Source organism: Pteronotus mesoamericanus, unplaced genomic scaffold (assembly GCF_021234165.1).
Source record: "Pteronotus mesoamericanus isolate MK-2021 breed Mesoamerican mustached bat unplaced genomic scaffold, CSHL_Meso_final contig_105, whole genome shotgun sequence".
NCBI lineage: Eukaryota > Metazoa > Chordata > Mammalia > Chiroptera > Mormoopidae > Pteronotus > Pteronotus mesoamericanus.
This window is the reverse complement of record NW_026555006.1, coordinates 2,631,837-2,636,751: the sequence shown is the minus strand read 5'-3', so window position 1 is coordinate 2,636,751 and position 4,915 is coordinate 2,631,837. Positions and strand designations below refer to the sequence as shown.

The 4,915-nt window shown below is 49.8% G+C and overlaps 1 pseudogene; it reads right to left on the bottom strand.

Annotated features, from left to right (window-relative positions):
- Positions 1–4,303: 4,303 nt before the first annotated feature.
- LOC129069289 (40S ribosomal protein S26-like) lies at positions 4,304–4,671 on the bottom strand (annotated as a pseudogene).
- Between the last annotated feature and the right edge of the window lie 244 nt (positions 4,672–4,915).

Sequence of the window (4,915 nt, the reverse complement as noted above, 5' to 3'; positions counted from 1 at the left end):
TCCAGTACACACACACTGGCAGACACACACATATTCAATTTGAAAATTGTTTCAAATTTGCAGAAAAGTTGCGAGTAGGAAAAATACCATATCCTTTTAATCCAGAATCACCTGTTGTAAACTGTCACATTTGCTTTATCATCTCCCCCTCCCTTTCCTTTCTGAATATTATTTATTATTCCTGAACCACTTGATAGTAAGGTGCATATGTGACAGCCCTTTGCCTATAAATACTTCAGTATATATTTTGGAAGAATAAGAATATTTTCTTACGTAAACGCAACTTCAGTAAATTTATCATTGATACTTCAGTCAATTACTGACTGTAGTGAGAATAATGGCCCCCTAATGATGTCCATGTGCTGAATATATTTGTGTTGTTTTAAGCCACTAAATTTGTGATAATTTGTTATAGCAGCAATAGAAAACCAATACTAATACTTCCATTAATTCTGACCATATTTGTATTTTGCCAATTGACCTAGTAACGTCCTTTATAGCATTTTCTCCCTCTAGTATGTGATCCCACATGGTATTTAATTGTCATTATCTCTTTTATTTTCTATAACTTGGAATAGCTCCTCAGCATTCCTTTGTCTTATATGGCATGCCATTTTTGAAGATACGGTCTGCACCCTCCCCTTGCTCCTTTCTCAATAGACTGTTTCTCATTTTGGGCTCGTCTGATGTGTTGCTGTGATTGGATTCAGGACCTGCACCAGTGGCTGGGACACTGCATAAGTGACATGGCGTCCTTCTCAGGATGACACTGGGAGGCACTCACTGTCTACCTGCCTGTCATTGGTGATGTTAATTTGTTCCCATGGTGGAGGTATTTTTAACACTGGGTGCCATTGAAAAGCATCCCACACGGTGGGAACTTGTACAGCTTGCATCAAGGTTGTCACCGTTCTGCTAGGAACTGGGCATCAGGACATAGGTGGTCCTGATGCCTGCCTTTGAGGACAGCGGAGACTCCCAAGAAGCCCACAGGCCGGTGGGAAGCCAGACAAGCAGAGATGCGTTCATTCATGCCTTCATTCCACACATACTTACCGAGCACCGACGTGGGCCTGGGCTAGGCTACAAAGGTGAGCATGAGAGCTGGAGCTTACCTTCATGATGCCTGCAGTCTAGTGAGGAGGGTGACTGAGGAAGATTGCTGTGTCCCCAGCACCTAGAGCTGTGATGTGTCAGGCACAGGTGCTGGGGACTGTCACATCACAGCTCAGTAAGGAGAGATTGACTGAATGAATTGCTGAACCTCAGAGCAGTATCAGTCCTTCCCTAAAGACAATGTTTTGCCCCTCCTCCCTTGACAGGTGGGAAAGCTAGGCCTGGAGAGCAGAAACAGTCCTCTACGGCCTAACGGCCTAACGAGGTGGCCTTGGGGGTTGTAAGTCCCGGTTCCCACAAGCAGAATAGGCCAGTGAGTTGGAGCTTCCTGTCCGTGAGCAGCTGGAGGTAGGCTCCTCCCTGAACGAGCTGCCTCCCCTGCCTTCCCCGCTGGGCTGCCTCCCCTCCCTCTCCTGCCCGGGGGCCTGGGGCCCCTGATTGGGCCTGTGGTTATTTAGTCAGCAGTAATACTGGATTTACTTTCATCTCTGAATTGCATCAAATGTCGCCAGTGACATTTAGCTCACACGCAAGAAGGAGACTGGCATTTTTAGACTGTCAGCGTGTTACAGATGTAGACGTGGATTGTGTTGGGGCATCTGGTTCATTGTTAATTAGATGGAGGCGGCAAGGCCTCCTCAGTGAGTGGTGGATAAGCCTCCCACAGACCCCTTCTCAGTGGGGCCGTAAACCCCTTCCAGAAACTACCGAGGCCCTGCCAGTTTCCTATTGTGATGGGACTTCTTTTCAGGAGTTTGGGGAGTGAAGGACACAGTGAATTGTTTTCCATCTGCGGGTCTCTTTTATATTTCAGTTATACCCTGACAACTTACTGTCTGTCTCCGTTGCAGTTGAGAGAGAAAGTGAAAGGAAAACAGTCATATTTAGATAGCAATTCACATTAATTCAACGTTTACACATCAACGAGTATTTATTGAGTGCTTACTTGCTGATCTCATGTTAATTCCTTGGTCTCTCTGAGAATTTAGTTCTCTCATTGATTAATTGGGGGGTAATAATAAATAGTCCTACCTCATAGGGTTGGTTGTTGTGAGAACCAAATGAATTTAAATATTCAAAGTGCTTAGGCTCGTGCTTGGCACACAGTAGGCACCACATCCCTTTCTGCACCTGCTACTAGCATTACTGTGCTAATGATCAGCGTGGGAGCTGCTGAGAGGGTACAAATTTGCAGGAGATTTGCCCCACCCCTCAGGTAACTTATAATCTGATGGAGGACATGAACATACACAACCGACTCTTCAGTCCATGGTTGTATTATTTCAAGATTCTATGATTATAGGAATTGAAAGTTCTACGATTTCGTATTTGTAGGATTCTCTGAATTCAGGGTCCTAAAATCCTATGGGTTTATGATTTTAAGGTTCTGTGATTTCCAGTGCTAAGAGCGGACCTGAAATGATGAACGCTGGCTTGTTGGTCACCAAACCCTTCGCCCTCTCCTCCTGGGCACACGGACTGTTTCCCCAGCCTCCCTGTAGTTGGGTGCAGCCACGGAGCTGAGTCTGGCCAAGGGAAGTGGGCGGAAGTGATGCAGGCCACAGCCAGGTCCGGCCGGTGAAACCTTCCATGGCCCCCCTCGCCCTTTCCTTTCCCATCTGACCGCACACAGAGCTTACCAGGGGCCCAGAGGTGGGCAGGGCCGCTCTGTGGCAGGGGCCCGGGTCCCTGGATGAGCATGTGGAAGATTGTCCATCCGGGAGGGTGCGCAGGAACTGAACTTCCACTGTGTTAAGCCACCGAGATTTCAGGATTGATCTAATTTGGCAGGTGACTAAACTTGAGTACATTCAGGCACCTGCCAGGAGTGGCAAGGAGTGAGAGGTCACAGAAGGCTGGGGCAGATGAGAGGGCAGCTGGGAAGCCTTCCCGGTAGAACCCCCTTCCCCTTCTCTCCCTGTCATCAACCACCATACCAGCCCGTGCTCACTGCCTCTCCAGCCCTGCAGCTGGGCCATGACGTCCCCAACACGCAGGTTCGGGCCCCAAACTCAGCTTTTGGCATGAGGGGCTTGGAACTGTTTGCTAGGGTCACACCCTGTGGCTGAGGTCTCTGCCTCTCCTCTCCGTGCAGCAAGCTACTGTTGTCATTGTTCTGACTGTGGGGCCGAGGGCCCTGTCCTGTGGCAGACCCAGGCTTCTCGTGACAGCCCCCTTCCCTTTCTCTGCTGGAGTAAGCTGGGCCCAGGGCTTTCCCTGGGTGGGCAGGAGGCAGGCCGCCCCCTCCACTGTCTGCACCTGCACGACCCTCCCTCTCCCTGGTCCCCTCCCCTGAGTGTGCCTGCCAGGTGGGCAGCCCGTTTCTCCTTCTCAGATACAGCAGCCATCACTCAGCTAGGACTGTGGCCTGAGGCCCTGGGGCACCCCTCGGGAGGGGGCAGAAGTTGCTTCAGTGGAATTAAGAATACAGTCTGTTCCTTGTTGAAGGAAATGTTCTGTAATCTATGCTTCACCTTCACTGGGAGAGGTTGCGTTTTTGGCTTGTACTAGCTTGATAAGCGAATGGCACATAGATAAGAACCTTTGCTTTTGCCAGGGCCTGGCTCACAACCTGGGATCTGAACTTTAGAAACAACCATATCAACCTCCAGGCTACAAAGCTAGCGTGGTCAGGGGACAGGGGAATGTTGAACCCTGTCCTTTTTGCATAGAAGATCCTCCCCTCCTCTATTTGACAAACTGGAGCTTTCAAGACACCTCCTCCAAGATGCCTTCCTTTGTTTCTCCAGACAGAACTAGCTGCTCCTTCCTCTATGCCTCAGTTTCCTCACCTGTAAAAGGCAGCTGCCTATTGACAGGGCTATGCTGGGGATTCAACGAGATACTTTCTATATATAACACAGACCAGGGCCTGGCCCTAGTGAGCACCCAGTTTGAATAGCTGTGCTCTTGCGTGTGTGTTGGTGTTGGGCTTAGGGTGACTTGCTAGGATCGCTGTCTTCATGGAGATGCACTAGCCTTCCAGGGAAAGGCCACTGAAGAAAACTTTGCTTCAGGAACCAATAACAAGGACTGAACCAAGGACAGGGAGACTGAAGCTGCCGGCCCTGGGCAGGGCGTCCAGGAGGGGCAGGAGGCGGGCTCAGTCACCTGTCTTCAGTAGAGGGAAGCATTCTTTTTTTTTAAGTATAATATTCATGTTATTTTTTTTCCAGAGAACCTTTCTTCAGTCCTTAAAACTTTCCATGGGAGTGGGTGGGGGTTGTGGGGCAGCACCCACAGGTCTAAATCGTGGTGGGGGTGTTAGGCCCTCCCAGGCTTCACAAGAATGATTCTGACCGCCTCGCTATGAGTGGCACAGCTCACACAGCTACGGGTCAACAGTTCCACACGCAGCTTGGGAAGCGTGTAGGTACCAAAGACGCACACTTCGGAAATGTCCCTTAATGGCTGTGGCTTCTCCTATGTTTTGAATGATGAACTTCTCAATGGCCTTGTCCTTGGACTCGCATCGGGTGCAACTGGTGCAGCAAACAGGATGCACATGTTGTGGCCTTTTATGGCACGGTCGTGGTTCCTTGTCTTCTCAGTCATCTTGGAAGTAAGGAGCTGAGAGAGGCGAGGAAAGCAATTCTGAGCAGGGACCCTGAAATGTCTTCGAACCCGAGCCCTTCGGCAAACATGTGTCCTAGGTTCCTAAAGGGAACAGCGCAGGTGCTCAGTGGAAGCCATTAATGAGAACTGGGGCACGCTGGTGCCCCGATAGTTTACACCTAAAGAAGCTGAGGTTGAGAGAGGGTAAGTTTCCTCCCCAAGGTCACACCGCCATCAGCTGTCC